Source organism: Microcaecilia unicolor, chromosome 9 (genome assembly GCF_901765095.1).
Source record: "Microcaecilia unicolor chromosome 9, aMicUni1.1, whole genome shotgun sequence".
NCBI lineage: Eukaryota > Metazoa > Chordata > Amphibia > Gymnophiona > Siphonopidae > Microcaecilia > Microcaecilia unicolor.
Window position 1 is genome coordinate 1,082,855 of NC_044039.1, and position 22,115 is coordinate 1,104,969.

The following is a 22,115-nucleotide window of genomic DNA, read 5'->3' on the forward strand; positions in this document are numbered from 1 at the left end:
AGCGAGAGTGACTCAGCTGCTATTGAGCTTAGGTTGGTAGTGAGTTATGTCAAGAGTCACTTGGTTCCCTCTCAAATCCTGAAGTACCTTGGGTGGTCTTCAACAATGCAAGCAAAATTGTTTCTGACTCAGGACAGGGCAAATAAGCCCCAGTGGTTTCAGTACTTCTCCCTTCAGGCTTCGAGGGCCTGGGATTTTCTATAGCACGGAATCTTCCTACTCTTTGGAATTCTAGAATCTTGCTACTTTCTGTCAGGTACTTGTGACCTGTGGTCCATCTAGCCCAGTATCCTACTTCCATTAGTTTGACCAGTATGGCTATTCTTATGTTCTGTTGGGTTCACTGCCTGCAATTTTGGAGGTAGTGCCTTGAGCAAGGGTACCAGCAGTTCTGTTATCCTGGTGATCTCCTCCCCCCCCCCCCCAATCAAATTGCATGAGCTTGAGATGGCCTGGATACCAAACCTCAGTTGTCCTGCTGGTCCCATTCAGACCATGTGCTAATAGGCATCCCCTCTAGACCCCACAGAATGGGTGACGGTGATGAAAGATGCCAGCCTGTTGAGCTGCGGAGCTCACTGCCTGGCTCGGGTGGCTCAGGTATGCTGGTAGCAACTAGAAGCTTCATGGAGTGATATTTCTGGATGTGTAAATATTTATAACTTGAAGAGTTTGATTCCAATCAGAGAGTTCCATTGGTGGGTTCCAGAGTTTTTTGTTTTCTTGTTTTTGTCATGTTCTGGTCTATTTACTCTTGTTTTGACAATGGCATAATTTGATGATCCAGGGTTGCACTAGTTCTTATAGTGATGATGTCACCATAGTATTTAAATTTCTTTGCCTCCCATCTGCTGGTGTGGGGACACAACCCACTGGTTTGAACTAGTCTAGCAGGCCTCATGGAAAGGAAATTATCAGGTATGAATTATTTCACCTTACTTGTATCACCAAGCATGCTCGATGTGAAATACAAAATTGAAACGTAATAAGACAATCGTAAAACGCATAACAACCTATATAAAACCCCTTAACCCCCGTCCAACCATTACTAGCCAAACACCAATCCCACCTGATCCATACAGCAAACATTCCAAAAAGTAACATTCCCCCGTACCCCCTCCCGAAAACCACATCTTCAGCAATCTATGAAACCGTAAATACTCCCTTTCACACTGAATAACCAAGGGGACCTGGTTCCACAATATAGGCAAATGTTCCCTAGGTCACTGTAAATGAACCTGAATTGATAAAGCCAGTCCCAACTGTGGTGAACCACAACTAGTGCCTGGACTCACATGGACCTAAAGAATTCTTCAGATAAGCAGGATCACCCTGGTACAAAGCTTTACCAATCCAACATAGCATCTTCAATTCTGAACAGAAGGCAACCAGGAGCTAGTGGAAATCAATGAATAATGGAGTTAACATGATTAGAGCTCTTTTTTGGAATAAATCAACCATGCCGCAGTGTCGTGCATCAATCACAGCCAGCACATTGCCTTCTGTGGGACATTCCCATAAAGCATAGTACTGTAGTGGAGTCTAGATGCAAGATATGCAGACACCAGACTGCTTAATTTTGGTTGTTGTTTTTTTTAATTCATGATTTTATTGAAACGTTTTCTGGTTAGAAATTCCACTCCATGTGCTCAGTTTGAGTAGTCCTATGGCTAAGGGGGGGATCTTTACATCTGGGGCTATTACTTTAGGTAGATAAGGGCAACAAATGTTGTTTAATTGTTTATATACATGCTGCAGGGTTCAGAATTAGTTTATGGTGTGTGGTTTTGTACAGATGAAAGAGTTCTTGCCATGTTCCTTTGAAAATTTTAGAAAAGTCAATAGAAACGTGAATGCTAAAAAAACAAAACCCTGTTCCAACCATCTGCCCAGAACAATAACAAAACAAAGCATTTAAAAGGAAGGCAAAGGTTAAATCCCTTAGTACAGAAATAATACCTGGATACTCTCGTGCTGCCCCCTCCGTCCTCAAACAGTCGTAATAGTAAAAACGTCTAAATCTTTAGGGTCTGTTGGGATTAACATATTTTCAATGCTTGGCACACCTCCTCCTCCTCCACCTGAGAGCACACCCTTAAAGGAATGCACTTCAGCACTAAAACCCAAAGAGGTGCAAGAAGCTGTACTTTGGCCTTTTGATTTCCACTGCTGTACGTGTCACCGATTACACATACCCTGCGCTCCATTTTCAGCAATGGGCTGAGCCCAGATAGGCGGACGCTGTTCACACCTGGATCCGCCGCTTTCCCAATGACTTTAGTTACTTTGGCTGTAAGTTTGAGGGAGCTGGAAGTCAGAAGAGAGTGAGTTTCCTGGCAAAGCACTTCTCTGGTTGATTGGGGACTTTAAAAGGATCCTGCAGAGGTGAGTCCTGCGAACTGCGAGATGTGTAAATTTCATACAGCTGCTTTGAGAAGGACAGACCCAGTTTGTGCTTTTCAGAGGTGAAATATCCTTGTGCACTGTTTCGGGGCTGTGAATTTTCAGTTACTGGGTTTGCAGCTCTGGAATGATCTCCCTCCAGCGCTTTCTTCTGAATTGGCCTTCTCTCTCTTTAAAGACTTAACTTAAAACACACTTTTTTCTCTTTCTCTTGCATTTGGTTTTGCTTCCCTTGATGCTGGGCTGTAGGATATCAGTGGCCTTTTCAGTTGTGCTTCTCTGTCTGTCTGATCTTGTGGGATTTTTCTGACCTGCCAGTTCTTTTCTTTCTTTGTCTTATGCTTTGACTCTTATTGTAAACCTCTGCGATCTTCTTTAAGAAGTGGTGGTATATTAAACATTTTAATAAACATAAACTTTTCTTCTGAACGGGGGGGGGGGGGGGGGGGGGGGGGATACTTTACACTCCTTCAGACACATCTCTGCTAGGTCATCTGAAGAGGGAGAAAGAATGTAGAATCCTTGTTGCAGGACCGGGATTGGAACTGAGGCAAAGGGCGATGATGCACAGTTAGCTCCAGCTTGCATAACACCCAGGACAGGTAACTCTGCAAACATTTTCTGGGGGTGGTGGCGAGCGAGATGTCCCTCCACGGTGACACATTTTTTTTCTGGTACGTTCTACATCAACTGTTGGCAGTCGCGGCAGAATGTCCTACCATCATGTTCAACTCTAAGAGCTACCGTTTGGTGGCATTCAGGGTGCTCTAAAATAAAATTCAAAATGTCACCAGCAGAGAAATTAAACGGTACTATTGAATAGACCTTATTGATCTACCAATAAGAAACAAAGTCAGACTGTCAAGATCCTACTTAAACCTACACTACCCAAATTGCAAAGGACTGAAATACAAAAACAACTTACGCATCCAGCTTCTCCTACATAAGCGCACAACTATGGAATGGGCTCCCAAAAGCTGTGAAAACAATCCACGACCACCTGAACTTCAGGAAATCACTAAAAACCAACCTCTTCAAAAAGGCCTACCCCAACGACCCCACGTAACCCTCTTCACCTACCAACACAGCATGACTATGATCGAACAGGACAACACGCAATCTTCATCCATTTCAACCCCAACGACCTCACATAACCCTCTTCACCTACCAACACAGCACGACTATGATCGAACAGGACAACATGCAATCTTCATCCATTCCAACCCCAACGACCTCACATAACCCTCTTCACCTACCAACACAGCACGACTATGATTGAACAGGACAACATGCAATCTTCATCCATTCCAACCCCAACGACCTCACATAACCCTCTTCACCTACCAACACAGCATGACTATGATCGAACAGGACAACACGCAATCTTCATCCATTTCAACCCCAACGACCTCACATAACCCTCTTCACCTACCAACACAGCACGACTATGATCGAACAGGACAACACGCAATCTTCATCCATTCCGACCCTCCACATATACCTCAAACGATCACTTTTCAACCTTGTACTTGTTATCAACCGACTGGGCAAACGCCTTTGACGGTACTATGGGAGCCACATTGAGCCTGCAAATAGGTGGGAAAATGTGGGGGTACAAATGCAATAAATAAATAAATATGTTTAATTATAGCTGCTGGTTCAAAAATATTCACTGTATAAGAAATGTGCAATGGTTCTTGTAAGGTCTCCATCAACTATTTACTGTTCCTTCCACACTGCAGTAAAGGTACTTAAAGTAAGAGGTACCACTTTAAGCTCCTGTGTAATCTTCTTCCTTATTCTCCTTATCTAGTTACAGTCTCATGTTATTGGTGAGTCCTTCCACAGGGAAAGTCTGGAGGAGAGAGATGATTTTACCTTGAGACCAACTGTTCTCCAGCTGGATTTTTTTTAACTCCTCTTGTCTGTCTCTCTTCAATCTGCTCCTTACAGGCATTGTTAGAGGATAGGGTCCCTCCTGACTGTGTTAGTCCTAGACTATTTTCTCCCCCCAATAAAGAGGCTGCTACAGCCTGGAGGTTGATATTGATGGTTAGACCCCTAGCATGGTTCTGGGTTGTAAGAAGGCCCGCCAAGGGGGGGGAGGGGGGCAAGATTCTCCAGGCCTAGCCTTGAAGGGGGGCCCAGCTAACCTAATGGCCTGGGGGACCCGGGCCCCTCCACTTTGGGCTCGGACCCGCCCAACTTCAGTACCTTGAATGGTTGGCCTGTTTGGCCACCTTAAGATCATCTGATACGATCATCTCCACTAATCACTGTTTTGAGAGAAGTAACTAAAGAAACTGTACAAGGGGAAACCTATTGGCAGTGGGCTATAACAGAGACCGCTATTGGAAATATCGTAATTAACTCCTTTACAAAACAGTGTGGGAAAGCACGGGATACAAATGTATTAAATAAATAAAACAGGAATGGTGCAAAATACATTGTGAAAACGTGTCTCTGCTACTACTACTACTACTATTTAGCATTTCTATAGCGCTACAAGGTGTACGCAGCGCTGCACAAACATAGAAGAAAGACAGTCCCTGCTCAAAGAGCTTACAATCTAATAGACAAAGGAAGTGAAATTACACTAGTTTTCTGTGGAGTAGCGGGTTCAGTTTAAATAGATAAAGTTGACCTTCGGAGTGCTCGCAACAAGAAACTCATATAACAATGAGAAAAATTGAAATGGTCTGTCCATCTAGATATCAACGCTCAAGTCAAGGATTTTGATTAGAGGTAGTTAAGAATGTTTCCTGGTGAAAGTTCACCTTCTCTGTAGTTGCTCCATTTCTAGGGAATAAACCTCCCTCCCCCCGCCACACCCTTCAGTTGTGATGCAAGTTAAATCTTTTAAGAAATTAAAGCTTTCTTTTTTCCACTGTTGGGCGGAATGGTGCTCTTTTTGATCAGTGCGTTATTAGTAGGGCTGTACCAAATAGTCATATTCGATTTGTATTCAGCCGAATAGTGATTTAAATTTGAATAAAAATAATCCAGGCTCTACTGTGCTAAATTCTACTGAAATACACACTTGATTTCTGATTTCACAATGCTTCTTTTATTATTTGTTATGTTAAATCTCAATGTCCAGTATTCGTATTCAGTTGAATAATACTTTTCATTATGGCAATTTTACAGAATAGTAAAATTTGCTATTGGGTACAGCTGTAGTTATTAGGATGATAATCATGTTTGTTTCTATATTGTAACATTATATATGGTTTTTAAATTGTAAACAAATTTATTTAGTACATAAGTACATAAGTAGTGCCATACTGGGAAAGACCAAAGGTCCATCTAGCCCAGCATCCTGTCACCGACAGTGGCCAATCCAGGTCAAGGGCACCTGGCACGCTCCCTAAACGTAAAAACATTCCAGACAAGTTATACCTAAAAATGCGGAATTTTTCTAAGTCCATTTAATAGCGGTCTATGGACTTGTCCTTTAGGAATCTATCTAACCCCTTTTTAAACTCCGTCAAGCTAACTGCCCGTACCACGTTCTCCGGCAACGAATTCCAGAGTCTAATTACACGTTGGGTGAAGAAAATTTTCTCCGATTCGTTTTAAATTTACCACACTGTAGCTTCAACTCATGCCCTCTAGTCCTAGTATTTTTGGATAGTGTGAACAGTCGCTTCACATCCACCCGATCCATTCCACTCATTATTTTATACACTTCTATCATATCTCCCCTCAGCCGTCTCTTCTCCAAGCTGAAAAGCCCTAGCCTTCTCAGCCTCTCTTCATAGGAAAGTCGTCCCATCCCCACTATCATTTTCGTCGCCCTTCGCTGTACCTTTTCCAATTCTACTATATCTTTTTTGAGATACGGAGACCAGTATTGAACACAATACTCCAGGTGCGGCCGCACCATGGAGCGATACAACGGCATTATAACATCCGCACACCTGGACTCCATACCCTTCCTAATAACACCCAACATTCTATTCGCTTTCCTAGCCGCAGCAGCACACTGAGCAGAAGGTTTCAGCGTATCATCGACGACGACACCCAGATCCCTTTCTTGATCCGTAACTCCTAACGTGGAACCTTGCAAGACGTAGCTATAATTCGGGTTCCTCTTACCCACATGCATCACTTTGCACTTGTCAACATTGAACTTCATCTGCCACTTGCACGCCCATTCTCCCAGTCTCGCAAGGTCCTCCTGTAATCGTTCACATTCCTCCTGCGACTTGACGACCCTGAATAATTTTGTGTCATCGGCAAATTTAATTACCTCACTAGTTATTCCCATCTCTAGGTCATTTATTTTATTTGTTTATTTGTTACATTTGTATCCCACATTTTCCCACCTATTTGTAGGCTCAATGTGGCTTACATAGTACCGGAGAGGCCTTTGCAGGCTCCGGTGTGAACAAATACAGGGTGATGTTGTGGTAAGATCAAGTTCATGTGGCACAGCCACATTAGGGAATCAGAGAATGGAAGAGTTGTGTTATGTTCATTACGTGCTTTAGTTTGGTTGTGTTGCAGAGATTATGCATTTAAGTTGTATCAGTAGGGTATGCCTTTTTAAACAGGTTGGTTTTGAGTGATTTCCGGAAGTTTAGGTGGTCGTACGTCGTTTTCAAGGCTTTTGCTAATGCGTTCCACAGTTGTGTGCTTATGTAGGAAAAACTAGATGCGTAAGTTGTTTTGTATTTAAGTCCTTTGCAGCTTGGGTGGTGCAGATTTAGATAAGATCGTGTTGATTCGGATGTATTTCTAATTAGTAAGTCGATCAAGTCTGTCATGTAACTCGGGGCTTCTCTGTAGATGATTTTGTGAACCAAGGTGCAGATTTTGAAGGCAATGCGTTCTTTGATTGGGAGCCAGTGTAGTTTTTTGCGGAGGGGTTTTGTGCTTTCAAATCGCGTTCTACCAAATATAAGCCTAGCTGCCGTGTTTTGAGCGGTCTGAAGTTTCTTTAAGGTTTGTTCTTTACATCCCGCATAAATTCCATTGCAGTAATCTAAGTGGCTTAGTACCATTGATTGTATCAGTTTGCGAAATGTTTCCCTTGGGAAGAATTGCTTCACGTGTTTGAGTTTCCACATTGAGTGGAACATTTTCTTTGTTGTGGATGCCACTTGGCTCTCTAGTGTTAAGTTACGGTCCATTGTAACACCAAGGATTTTCAAGCTGTCTGAGATAGGGAGGGTGTGATCTGGGGTGTTGATACTTGTGGGGATGTCCACGCTGTGTTGGGATGAGAGAATGAGACAATTAGTTTTTTTTTCTTTATTGAGTTTTAGTTGAAATGCATTTGCCCATGAATCCATGATGTTCAGGCCGAGCTTGATTTCGTTGGTGATTTCTGTCAAGAATGCATTAAATAAATTTGTCACTGGTTTGAAGACCACTGAAACCTACACAACCTCCAAGGGAGTAAGTCATAGCGCTGTTCCTTAAAGAAGAGCTCTTTTCTAATATTTTTGGTGGGTATGACAAGGCATACATCCCATCACAGAAAAATAGATCCTCCACACAAAAGAAAGTGTCCTTAGCTAAAAACCACCTGGGTGTAGTCTATCCCCCTTCTACTCAGGGTAGACCCCTGGGACCCTGCTGGGGTGGTTACATAGTGGGAGGTGCAGGGACAGACTAACCCAGTCCTGAAAGGAGGGAAGTGGATTAGTAGTGTGAGAAGCATCTGCGGAAGAAATAACATTGACTGGAATAGTGATCTGCATATGTGTATTTGCATATTTGGACTAACAATGAGTTTGGACTGGTTTAAAACCCCAGGAGAAGGGGAGTTGGACCCCTTGGCTCTCAGGACTGAACTGAAGCCCTAGACTTATCTGGGGGGGAGGGGGGTGACCTGGTGATTGACATAGTGCTATTTCACCCTGACTGAGAAAGGGACCTGTTAAGCGGACCTGGCAGCCCAGGAGGCCTAAGAAAATAGAGTGTGATTTTTTTGAGGATCTGGATTCTGACTTACACTTTGGTAAGTGTTGGATTTCATTTGTAGTTTGGTAAACAGTGTTCTGGTTTTCAGTTTGTACTTTAATAAGTAGTGGATGGTAGATTTGATTTGCAGTTTGGCAGTGTTCTGGATTTTAGCAGTTTACACTTCAGTGGATGGTGGTTTCAGCTTGCTCTTTAGCAAATGTTTGGTGGAAAACCCTTGCCCTATTCTATTGTTATGTATGATCAAAAATAGGATTGTTACTTTTATGGCATTTGTGAATAAGCTCCATGGATTGTGACGCTGTCCCTTCCTATACTGGATTTATCCTTTGGGTTATGTTTTTTTCTTTATGTAATGGTGAAATATGGTCTTCTTCTCAATGTCACTTTGATTTTTACTATTTTTGATCTTTAAATTTGGTTGATAAATGTTGTTATTCATTGACATGTATTGGATTGGCTACAATCCAGAAGGGTAATATAGCAAGTGATGCAAAGAGGGAAATATTCTTCTATGGATTCTGATGTGTGTAAAAAATGTTGTTCTTCACATGTAGGTTATATATCATCCACCTGTTTTGAACTATCTGAGGTTTCCAGACCTGTTTGTAAAATATAGCAAATTACTTTTTACACTTCTCAGGGGTCATTTTATCATTTTGTTCTCTTTCCCAGAATAAAATGGAGTGTGTTTGCTCCCTAAAGAGAGTTGCCTTCAAATTTCTCTGCTTTCACATTAACAACCAGCTCCACACCGACCCCTAAGTGAAAATGGATTCTTGTGCAGGTGTCATGCGATTTAATAACTTCCACTGTGGCGACTTATAAACAGAGAGTCTGATGTCCCCTAAGGACCTTTCATTTCTTCTAGTTCAACTTGTTACCTACCTGTTGTGTTGCCCTGGACTAGACGTCATGGGGTCTTTTCTCAGCCTTACTTTAATTCTATTACAGTTTTTGCTTCCATAATTTTCGCTTGGTGCCCTCCTGTGCGTGCATCGTACTTTTTAAATAGGTTATCACCTTCCCAAAGACATTGCTCAAGGAAAGGTACAATGACGCATATTGTAATGAGACTCTTAAATATATTCATCTTCATGATGTCAGCTTGACATTCCTTTCCACTGAAAAATGCTTCCCTTCAAGCTTACATCAGCATTATTATACAACTAGTAAGAAAGGCCCGTTTCTGACACAAATGAAACGGGCGCTAGCAAGGTTTTCCTCGGAGTGTGTATGTTTGAGAGAGTGTATGTGAGAGTGACTGTGTGTGAGACAGAGAGTGAATGTGCGAGTGTGTGTGTGTGTGTGAGAGAGAGAGAGTGAGTCTGGGTGTGAGTGTGTCTGTGAGAGAGAGTGTGTGTATGAGAATGAGAGTGTGTGCATATGTGAGACACAGTGTGTGAGAGAGAGTGTGTGTGTTTCACACAGATACAGTGTGTGTAAGAGAGAGAGAGAGTGTGTGTGAGACATAGACTCTGTGAGACTGAGTGTATGAGACCAAGAGAGTGTGTGAGTGACTGTGTGACACATAGAGAGTGAATGTGATACAGTAGAGTGTGTGAGAGACAGTGTGTGTGTGAGAGAGAGAGTGTGTGTGTGACAGAGAAACCTCCCCCCCCACCCTCTGGTGTCAGGCCCCCCCTCCCTCCCTCTCTCTGGTGTCAGCCCCCCCCCCCTCTCTCTCTGGTGTCTGAGCATTACTGTGCAGGACGCTGAGCTCTGGCTGTGCTTCAAGGAACTGACCAATCCTATTTAACAGAATGCACCTCCAACATTCTGAAGCCGAGAAACCTCGTGTGGTTGGTCACTTCTGCTTGTGACGAACCCGGAAGTACGTGATGTCAATTCAGGAAATGGATACAGAGAGCAGGAATGCCTCAGCTATGCAGTCAGCTTCAGAATGTTGGAGGTGCATTTTATTATATAGGATTGGTAGCCTTGTGTCACACTTGGGTAAGTGTACTCTCAACAATCTTGTGCAGAAAAGGTACTTGTAGCTCCACACACTCTTCCAGTCAAGTCCCACTCCTGCTGACTCCAGTGTAGAAGGCAAACACATACACCAGCTTGTGGGCTAGGTTAAGTATTTGGTCTTATTGTGCCAAAAAAAAAAAATGGCGCCCTGTTATTTGACAGGCAGGCTGAGTAGCACCTTTTATCACCCAAGCTGTCGTTGAACGCATTCAGTTCACTACTGAAAAACAACAACAACAAATGTTTATTGCTGTAATTGTCTATTGCTTATGTTTGATTTAGTCTTGCTGTATACCAGCTTGCATGGATTCCTTCGAAAAGGCGGTAAATAAATCCTAATAAATAAACTTGTTTTCTTTAAACATGATACAAGTGGAGGAGTGGCCTAGTGGTTAGAGCACCGGTCTTGCAATCCAGAGTTGGCTGGTTCAAACCCCACTGCTGCGCCTTGTGATCTTGGGCAAGTCACTTAACCCTCCATTGCCTCAGGTACAAACTTAGATTGTGAGCCCTCCTGGGACAGAGAAATATCCAGAGTACCTGAATGTAACTCACCTTGAGCTACTACTGAAAAAGGTGTGAGCAAAATCTAAATAAATAAAGATTCCATTCAGAATCTCAAAGAATAGCAACATTCCAGGTAGAACCCCAAAGAATACCAAGATTCTGGAATCCTAAAGAGTGACAAGATTCCATGCAGAAACTCAAATAGTAGCAACATTCCAGATAGAACCCCAAAGAATACCAAGATTCTGGAATCCTAAAGAGTGACAAGATTCCATGCAGAATCTCAAACAGTAGCAACATTCCATGTAGAACCCCAAAGAATAACAAGCGGAGGAGTGGCCTAGTGGTTAGAGCACCGGTCGGTTCAAATCCCACTGCCGCTCCTTGTGATCTTGGGCAAGTCACTTAACCCTCTATTGCCTCAGGTACAAACTTAGATTGTGAGCTCTCCTGGGACAGAGAAATATCCAGAGTACCTGAATGTAACTCACCTTGAGCTACTACTGAAAAAGGTGTGAGCAAAATGGAAAAAATACTGAATAAAGTTCCCTCAGCAATGAAGCATTAAGCTGCCAGGGCTTTCCTACTTAACCTTGTAACAGACAGCAGATATAGACCAGCAAACTGTCCTCCAGCCCAGACACTGCCCCAAAACTAGTACAAAAGAAAAACATTCTTTTTCAGCAAAAATAAAAAAAAGTTCCCACTGTTTGTACATATCACAGTTCAGTCTTAACTGCTTTTACAGCCTTCAATCCTCCTTGCCTTTTGATGCTTTCTGTGCAGGAAGCTGCTTCAGGTCACAGCACTTCAAGTACTGTTGAAAAGAAAAATGTCTCTTTGAGCAAGGCTTGGCTGTCTTTAAACCTCAGTAACACAATGCTGCCATTGCAGCTACCTAGCCCTTAAACTAATCTTTCACTCTTGGCTGGTTACAGATTAAAAGTCTCTGGCAAACCCCAGCTGCTGCTTAGGAACGGAGGGTTTTTTATTTTATTTTATTTATTAGGATTTATTTACCGCCTTTTTGAAAGAATTCATTCAAGGCAGTGTACAGTAAGAATAAATCAAACATAAGCAATAGACAATTACATCAGCAAAAATATTCAAATAACGATACAAAGTATGGTATAATATACTACGTGTTCAACCACCAAATGCTCTAAATAGGGACCACTGGTTTTCTATTCTAATCCTTATAATGTTTACCAGGTGGTATTCAAGATTCAAGAATTGTGATTAACAATCAGCTGTGGATGTTTGAAGCAGAATATTTTGAATACCACCTGGTAAACATTATAAGGATTTAGAATAGTATACTACGTACAATGTCAACACAATACGTAATAGAACATTTTAATAGTCAGCATAGGGTATAAGCAAAGATGGAACATATAGATAGGTAAGAAAATAAGGTGAATAAATTAAAGAAAGTTGCACGTGAGGTCAGAGAGATGGTTAAATATTATCTCAGCTAGGGTAGGAGTGGATAAACATGTCCTGCTGCAGTATGTGCAGCCCGTGTCACTCCTTGTGTGTGTGTGAGTGAGACTAACAAGTTAGTTACTTCTTTCATTAAAGGCTTGGTTGAAGATCCAAGCTTTCACCTGCTTCCTGAAGTAGAGATAGTCTTATGTTAAGTGGAACCTTTCAGGGAGTTCATTCCAGAGTGTGGGGGCTACTCTGGAGAAGGCTCGCTTGCGGGTATCACATTGTGTAATGTCTTTTGGAGAGGGTGTGGTTAAGGATACCCCTTAGTGGCCTTGGAGGTGTGTAGAGGGTCATCCTGTTCTTCAAATACTCTGGGCCATTTCCTCTAAGGGCCTTGAAGATCAGACATAGAGTTTGAAATTTATCCCTGTATTATACTGGTATCCAATTAAGTTTTTGCATATCATCCGTGTAGAGGTAGAACTAAGTGTCTGTCGACCAAATCAGCTTAGTTAGTGGCTTGAGGTAGATATTGAACAGAATAGGTGACAGTATCGATCCTTGTGGTGCCCCACAGGTCAGTGCCCATGGTGGAGATGAGGTGCTGCCAAACATTATGGCTTGTTGCCTGTCTGATAGATAGGATCTGAACCACATTCTGTTGATACCTGTTTCTGTCATTCGTTCTAGCATGATATCATGATCCACAGTGTCAAAAGCTGCTGAGAAATCTAGCAGTACTTACACCGAGGCAAATCCCCTGTCTCGGTTTCTGTGAAGATCATCTAGCAGGGATACAAGGACTGTTTCTGTACCATAACCGGTTCTGAATCCAGATTGACATGGATCTAGCCAGTTTCTCTCTTCTAGCCAAGCACTGAGTTTCCCTAGAAATGAGATGTTGGATATTGGCCGGCAACTTTCAAGTTTGTCACGGTCAAGGTTGTTTTTCTTTAACAAAGGGTGAACCACTGCCCTTTTCAATGCTGTTGGTAGTTGCCCATTAGAAAGAGAAGAGATCCAGGGAAGATCATTAACTGCTAGCCAGTGAATTTGGCACTTTCATAACAATGGAGTGGGGGCTTTCAGGGAGTGAAGAAGCTGCCACAGGAGCTGTGTTTTGTAGCAACCTATATTAATAAGGTGGCTCCTGTGGTACTTTATTCACTCCCTGGCCCTCTCTGCCCCTTGTGTTCCTGCGGAGTTTGGTGGTTGTTTTCTTCACTTTCACAACAATAGCATCCAAAAGGTATAAGATCAAAAGATTATAGCATGTGCAGTTCCAGGGAACAGCCACCTCCAGGAAAGGAAAAGGCATAATCTTCTCCTGAGCCACAAACATAAGCAGCCTTATATTCCTGAATTCCTTTTCTAGGCACTGGGGCATTACTTGGACACAGAAATATTTGCACGTGAGTAATGCAGGTGTTTACGACCGGCTAAACCACACCTTTTTTTCTTCCTTTTAAATATATTTGTATTATTTTAGTGTAGTGGTACTATCAAAACTGAATAAATCACTGGTTCACTTAAAAGATGTTAAAACTCTACTAATGTACAAATAAGCTCCGTTGCATTTTATGTGCACCTCTGTTTTCCATAGCAGGTACTGTATTTTTTTCTCATGCTGGATTAAAGGGGCTGGGGAGAAGTTGTTTTTACTGGAGTGCGAGTGTAATAAAGAATTCATAAGGAATACAAAGTCATTAGCATTTCATGGGGGAAAACCCTGTATGATGAGGATTATTATACATACAGAAGAGTTTTCTGAAGTTTTTGTTTTGTGTTTGTTTTGTTTTTGTTTTTTGCTTTTAACAGCTTTTTTTTTTTTATTTTGTTTTCTTTCTGTTTTAGAAAAACTTGATTGTATTATGTGCAACTCAGTTGCTTGCGTTATAACTACGATATTTGGGTTTCTGGAAATAATAAGTAGAGGAGTGTGGTAGCCGTGTTAGTCCACTCTTAAGGTTATCAATAGAAATCAAACAAAATAAAACATGGAAAAGAAAATAAGATGATACCTTTTTTATTGGACATAACTTAATACATTTCTTGATTAGCTTTCGAAGGTTGCCCGTTCCGATCTGACGAAGAAGGGCAACCTTCGAAAGCTAATCAAGAAATGTATTAAGTTATGTCCAATAAAAAAGGTATCATCTTATTTTCTTTTCCATGTTTTATTTTGTTTGATTTCTATGGAAATAATAATAAATGTGTTTGGCTGCTATGTATTTAAAAAAGAAAGAAAGAGAAGAGTTCACAACTTTTGTGGCGCCTTCTATGAGGCCCATACTTGCACATCTTTCATTGAGTGTCCATTGATTATGCAGTGTATATGGGTTGATAAGGATCACGCCTAGTCTGACCAGTTTGTTTCCTTATGCAGTGTATTTGTGATGCTGTAGCCTACATCTAGCGGTCAGGTTTCAAGTTTATTATTTTATACCCTTCTCATTGCTGGAACCTTCTAAGCGACTCACCTGTAAATAAAATAGATGTAGGCAGGTAGAAAGAAAAAAATAACAGTCATGAAAGAAGAAAATCGAACAGAGTAAAAATGTACCCATATTGCATCCAACCCTTTCCTTTTACCATCAGTTCTGGGGGGCTGGCAGGAAATGTAGTCAATAACTTCATTGCTAGGGTAGGGAGAAGGCATCATGGAATGGGTGTGCCATGAGTTGGGACTCAGTCCACTGACCCGGAAGATAGTACTTCTAATGGAATCAAATACAATCTGGCGGAAAGTAGGTACAGCAAGCCGATTTTAACATGAAGATTTTAGGGTATGCATAGGAGCATAAGGTATTATTAATTGAGAGATGTATAAAGGAAGATCACTGATCTATTTTATGAACAACAGTCTAAATTTTGTAGGTGATTCTATGGACAACTGGAAGCCAATGTGCCTCCTTAACCAGTGGAGCCACGTGGTTGTATTTCTTTGATCTTGTGAGCAATGAATTGTGGTGTTTTGTATAAGTTGCATTCGCCTGAGCTATTTAATTCAGCATTGCAGTAGTCTAAGGAGCTAATGACCAAGATATGAGTCAGGGTCCAAAATGCAGCCTGATCAAGCAGAGGATGAACTGAGTGAATTAGTCGCAGCTTAAAGAAGCAACACTGAATTACTGAAGAGATATGTATTGTGAATGTCAAGCTCAGATCCCCAGATTCGAGTCACCTTGGGCCTTAGCTCCTAGGGCGTGGGCTGTGGTCCAGCTAGAAGGACTTTGATCTCCTGTGCGCTGAGCTCCTGTCCATGGAGCCCAGCTTAGTAAGATGGTCTGGCAGAGGTCCTCACAGGGCCTCTGACAGTTGGCGGAGGAATGGCAGCAACTGCGCCTCTCCCAAAAACAAAATGTCACTGCAATTGGGGTGTTTGCTCAGACTTGTGCTCAGGGAATAAAGTTAGAAAAAGAAGACAAGAAAACAAAGAAAGGGGAGATAAGGAGACAAGACAGTGGTATGTTTAAGGTGCTCAGGAGCGGGAGGCAGACGGACCTGCTGGACCTAGAAGTGTGAGTTCAGGTCTAGGAGTGGAGGATGGGGGAGCTCTGAATGCATGTTGCATGATACTGGTGGGCAGAAAGTGTAGGGCATGCCTGCTTGAATTTGGTCAAAGAGGTGGTAGAAGATAGACCTGGAGGTCTTTTGTTCTAGCTGCTTTTCCTCAGGCCCCAATGACCGCCAATTTCCTGATAGGTCACAGCTACTTCAGGAAGATATGGGGAGCTGGTGAAAATGGCTGCTCTCCCCCCCAGGTGGTTCATCTTTGCATGCACTGGGTGGGGTCAATATGCCATAGAAGGGATATTTTCCCTTAATTGGTAGTTGGGTGGTACTGAGGCTGAAGCAAGTGGGCAGCATCACTCCTGCCTTTTTCAGGTTAGGGGGCATTCTGGAGGTAAGGTGAGGGGTGCAGGGTGCTACTAGGCCAGGGAGTTTTTTTTAAAAGTCCAGTTGGGTCGGGGTGAGTGGGAGAGAGGGGTGCTACTTGAAATCAGGACTTTTTAAAGTAGGGGATGGGAAGAGAAGGGAAGGGTGCTGGTCCTTTCAGGGGATGGGGGATGACACCAGGGAAGTGTTTATTTAAGTAGGAGCAGGGTGGGCCGTGGGGGGGGGGGGGGGGGGGAGATGAAGGCCTATGCAGGCTGCTAGTGACTTTTTTTTTTTAATATCACCATTCCTGTGGGTGCCTCAGCCAATCAGTCCACTGTCAGTGCTCAGGCTGGCATTTCACAATGAACTGCAGTTAACATGGCAGTAGTTTGCGTACTCATTGCTTGCTGAATACCAGCAGAATTTTTTCCATTAATTCTGCAGTAGAACTGGCTCACTGAGCTGGTTCTAAAGCAATTTAATGACTGCATTGGCCCGCATAGGAGCCAACTTTTCAAAAGCCCAGTGGAAATAACCCCTCCCTGGACACATACAAGGAATTTTCTCAATATTGGGGGAGCTCAAGCACCCACAGCGTCGGCTCCAGTGGCATTGGGGACTGGGGGGGGGGGGGGGCATGTGAAGATTCAGCTTGGGAAGGTGATATGCTTGGAATGCAAGGAGGGTTCCCTAAATCCTTCATTGTACCTCTTTACTTTTGCTGCAGACCCACCCTGAACACATTCCCAGGTTCCCTCCATTGCAGACCTCCTTATTCTTCTCTCAGCAGATCTACCCTAGATACCACCTCAGGCTGAACCGAGACCCCCCTCCTCTACCAGTCTGTACCGAGAGACCCCCTCCACCAGCCTGTGACTGTATCAAAAGACCCCCTCCTCCACTATCTTCCAGCCTGTGACTGTACCAAGACCCCCCTCCTCCACTATCTTCCAGCCTGTAACTGTACCACGAGACCCCCCTCCACTATCATCCAGCCTGTAACTGTACCAAGAGACCCCCCTCCTCCACCAGCCTGTGACTGTAACAAGAGACCCCCCTCCACTATCTTCCAGCCTGTGACTGTACCAAGACCCCCCTCCACTATCTTCCAGCCTATAACTGTACCGAGAGACCCCCCTCCTCCACTAGCCTGTGACTGTACCGAGACCCCCCTCCACTATCTTCCAGCCTGTGACTGTACCAAGAGACCCCCCTCCACCAGCCTGTGACTGTACCCAGACCCCCCTCACTATCTTCCAGCCTATGACTGTACCAAGAGACCCCCCTCCACCAGCCTGTGACTGTACCGAGACCCCCCTCCACTTTCTTCCAGCCAGTGACTGTACCTAGAGACCCCCTCCACTATCTTCCAGCCTGTGACTGTACCTAGAGACCCCCCTCCACCAGCCTGTGACCGTACCGAGACCCCCCTCCACTATTTTTCAGCCTGTGACTGTACTGAGAGATCTCCCTCCTCCACCAGCCTGTGACTGTAACAAGAGAACCCCTCATCCACTATCATAAGTACATAAGTAATGCCACACTGGGAAAAGACCAAGGGTCCATCGAGCCCAGCATCCTGTCCACAACAGCGGCCAATCCAGGCCAAGGGCACCTGGTAAGCTTCCCAAATGTACAAACATTCTATACATGTTATTCCTGGAATTGTGGATTTTTCCCAAGTCCATTTAGTAGTGGTTTACGGACTTGTCCTTTAGGAAACTGTCTAATCCCTTTTTAAACTCTGCTAAGCTAACCGCCTTCACCACGTTCTCCGGCAACAAATTCCAGAGTTTAATTATATGTTGGGTGAAGAAAACGTTTCTCCGATTTGTTTTAAATTTACTACACTGTAGTTTCATCGCATGCCCCCTAGTCCTAGTATTTTTGGAAAGCGTGAACAGACGCTTCACATCCACCTGTTCCACTCCACTCATTATTTTATATACCTCTATCATGTCTCCCCTCAGCTGTCTCTTCTCCAAGCTGAATAGCCCTAGCCTCCTTAATCTTTCTTCATAGGGAAGTCGTCCCAGCCCCGCTATCATTTTAGTCGCCCTTCGCTGCAGCTTTTCCAATTCTACTATATCTTTCTTGAGATGTGGCGACCAGAATTGAACACAATACTCAAGGTGCGGTCGCACCATGGAGCGATACAACGGCATTATAACATCCTCACACCTGTTTTCCATACCTTTCCTAGTAATACCCAACATTCTATTCGCTTTCCAAGCCGCAGCAGCACACTGAGCAGAAGGTTTCAGTGTATTATCGACGACGACACCCAGATCCCTTCTTGGTCCGTATCTCCTAACATGGAACCTTGCATGACGTAGCTATAATTCGGGTTCTTTTTTTCCCCACATGCATCATCTCTCCTCCACCAGCCTGTGATTGTACCGAGAGACCCCCCCCCCCCACTATCTTCCAGCCTGTGACTGTACCGAGAGACCCCCTCTCCTCCACCAGCCTATGACTCTACTGAGAGACCCCCCCCCCCACTATCTTCCAGCCTGTGACTGTACCGAGAGACCCCCTCTCCTCCACCAGCCTGTGACTCTACTGAGAGACCCCCCCTCCACTATCTTCCAGCCTGTGACTGTACCGAGAGACCCCCCCCTCCTCCACCATCCTGTGGCTGTACCAAGAGACACCGCCCCTGCCTCCTCTCCAGGCTTTGATTGTGGCTGTGAGATCCCGCTGCCGCTCAGATGGAAGACTGATGCTCCTTTATATTCCTGTAAGAAATGTGCTTTCCCTGTCAGATCTGGTGTGGGCTCCCGGGGAGACAGGCCTCCATCTTTGTTGTGAGGGGTTGCCATGGTGATGAAAAGGGCTGCTGTCGTCTGAGTGCCAGATGAAGAGGAGGGAGTGTGGAGCCTCCCACTGTAGTCCTGCTCGAGTGCACACTGGAGCAGTGCTGAAACTTGGAATGGGTAAACAGTCCAGGCCTGCTTTAGGGCTCAGGGCACTGGATTTCAGTGTCAAATACCAGCTTACGGGTTGCCTTTTCAGAGCCTGGGCATGATGAGCCGAGTGTGAGCAACAGCAATGCATGGAGCAAGGTGATTGTCTGCTGCTGAGCGCTGGATTCACTGGTACCGCTCACTTCCTTTATTTCTGTTACTTGTGTGGGGGGTTTGTACATATATTAATCACAGATTGGCATAAAATTGTAGTAATTTCATGTGGGTTCATTTCAATTGTTGATATATTTGACATTGCCCACAGAAGTGTCTATTGATTTTGTATTAAGTTTGGTTGTATCATCTGCATTTCTGCATTTTATATACATTTTTCTTTCTGCATAGCTATATATTTTTATGTATATCTGATATAATTATGTTTGATAACACATTCCACTTTAGATAAATGTAATGTTTTAACAAGACAGATGCCCGAATGCGTTGTTTCCCAGTGTTGTGTGGCAGCAATAACAATGGTACTTGCAGACCGATGGTAGAATCGTGTTTACTAATTTTTTTGATTTGGGCAGAATTGCCAGGGCTGGATTGTTAATACAGTGATTTAAAACCTGTAAGACTTGGGAGACTTCAAAGAAAGCCCAAAATGAAAAGCCAAACAGCAGTTGGGCTACGCACGGAGAGATTCTTTTGCTGGTGAAAACGAATTCCAGTCTTGGCTGTGGCATGATAGTGGTGTTTTTGTTTTCTAATAATTGTGAGCTAAAAATGGTTCTGTATTCTGACTGAGAAGATTAGGCAGTGAGTGTTCTGACCTCAGTGCTTTAGGGAGGCAATTTGTGGAGCTGGATCTAAGACAGCAACTGATCCCTGACCTGTAGTAGTGGAGTCAGCACACTCTGAGGAAATATATCGCTTTTCCATCATAATCAAACAGAGAAAATAACAGCAAATAAAGACCTTTTTGGTCTGCCCAGTCAGCCCACCACGATCCCTTCCTCGGAGGAGGAGGGCCTTTGAATCAAATAGACTACAAATTCTGCAGGACACAAAACACATCTTGGAATCTCTACGAATAAAAAGTCCATGTGTAAAGGGAAATGGGACTTGATATACCCGTAACTGTCTTGTCTGTCTGTATTATTATTCAGGTGTTCAGTGCAGCATGCGTCTGGTAGTGCTATACAAATGCTAATAATAATATACCGCCTTTTGAGGTTTTTGCAACTACATTCAAAGTGGTTTACATATATTCAGGTCCTTATTTTGTACCAGAGGCAATGGAGGGTTAAGTGACTTGGCCAGAGTCACAAGGAGCTGCAGTGGGAATCAAAGTCAGTTCCCCAGGATCAAAGTCCACTGCACTAACCACTAGGCTACTCCTCAGATAGTGATAGGAATGTACTACCGTCCACCTGGCCAGGATGAACAGACAGATGTAGAAATGTTATCAGAAATTAGGGAGTCTAACAAACTGGAGAACACAGTAATAATGGGCGATTTCAATTTCCCCGTTATTGACTGGGTAAATGTAACATCAAGGCATGCTAAAGAGGTAAAAGTCTTTGATGAAATCAACAATTGCTTTATGGAGCATCTGGTTCATGAACAAACAGGGGGAACAATTCTAGACCTAGTCCTTACTGGAGAACATGGAGGTAATGGTGCTGGGGCCGCTTGATAACAGTGATCATAACATGATCGGATTTGATATAATCTCTGGAGTAAGCACACATAGGAAATCTAATACATTAGCATTTAACTTTCAAAAAGGAGACTATGATAAAATGAGGATAATGGTCAAAAAGAAAACCCTTAGAGGACAGCTGCAAAGGTTAAAAATTTACATCAAGTATGGATGGCATTCAAAAATATCATCCTGGAAACCCAGACCAGATATATTCCATGTATTAAAAAATGAGGAAGGAAGAAAGGCCAAACAACAGCTAACACTAAAACGTGAGCTGAAAGAAGCTAAAATAGAAGAAGGATCCAACTGAAAATAATAGAAAACACAATAAGGAATGGCAAGTCAGATGCAAAGTGCTGATAAGGAAGGCAAAAAGGGACCATGAAAAAAAAAGATTGCATTGCTGGCAAAAACACATAATAAAATCTTTTTTAGGTATATTGGAAGCAAGAATCCGGTTAAAGAATCCGTTGGACCACAAGATGATCAAGGGGTAAAAGGGGCACTCAGGGAAGACAAGGCCATAGCGGAGAGATTAAATAAATTCTTTGGTTTTCACCAAGGAAGATGTAGGAGAGATACCAGGGCCACAAATGGTATTTGATGCGGAGGAGTCAGAGAAACTGAAACAAAGCTCTGTAAACCTGGAAGATGTAATGGGGCAATTTGACAAATTGAAGAGTAGCAAATCACCTGGACTGGATGGTATACATCCCAGAGTAGTGATAGAATTGAAAAATGAACTTGCAGAGCTATTACTAATATGAAATTTATCCAGTGCATTCTTTTCTAGCGAAAAAGGTGCCGGTACTCAAATCCCAGGCCACACTTCGGGGTGAGGTGATCACTGAGGGACCCTCCCCACAATAACCAGGCCCCCTGCAACCAGTCACAGAATCTATGATGAGGCAGAATTGGTGGGTAGAGCCTGAGCTCTTTCATTAAAACTTGGGGACCATGGGTCAATTCTAGCAGATAATGGAAAAATGTGCCGGTACTCAGTACCCCCAAGCAGCCCCTCATAAAAAGAGCCCTGAATTTATCTTTAAAATCCATCATGGTACTGGAAGATTGGAGGTAGGCCAGTGTAATGGCAATTTTTAAAAAGGGTACCAGAGGTGATCCAGGAAATTATAGACTGGTGAGCCTAACATCAGTGCCAGGCAAAATGGTAGAGACTATTATAAAGAACAAAATTACAGAGCATATTCAAAAGAATGGATTAATGAGACAAAGTCAACATGGATTTAGTGAAGGGATATCTTGCCTCACCAATCTACTACATTTCTTTGAAGGGGTGAACAAACATGTGGATAAAGGTGAAATGGTTGATATTGTGTATCTGGATTTTCAGAAGGCGTTTGACAAAG

General features: G+C 43.3%; 1 protein-coding gene across 2 annotated transcripts in view; it reads left to right on the plus strand.

Moving 5' to 3' along the window:
* Positions 1-2,181: 2,181 nt before the first annotated feature.
* EPS8 (epidermal growth factor receptor pathway substrate 8) overlaps positions 2,182-22,115 on the plus strand; it is a 118,146-nt gene continuing 98,212 nt past the window's right edge. Inside the window, exon 1 of one of the 2 annotated variants that reach the window (XM_030213992.1) lies at positions 2,182-2,385. The gene's annotated coding sequence lies outside the window, so the exon portion shown is untranslated. Of the gene's footprint in view, positions 2,386-19,210; positions 19,230-22,115 lie in introns of those variants that run through there. The other variant, XM_030213993.1, reaches the window with a different exon arrangement.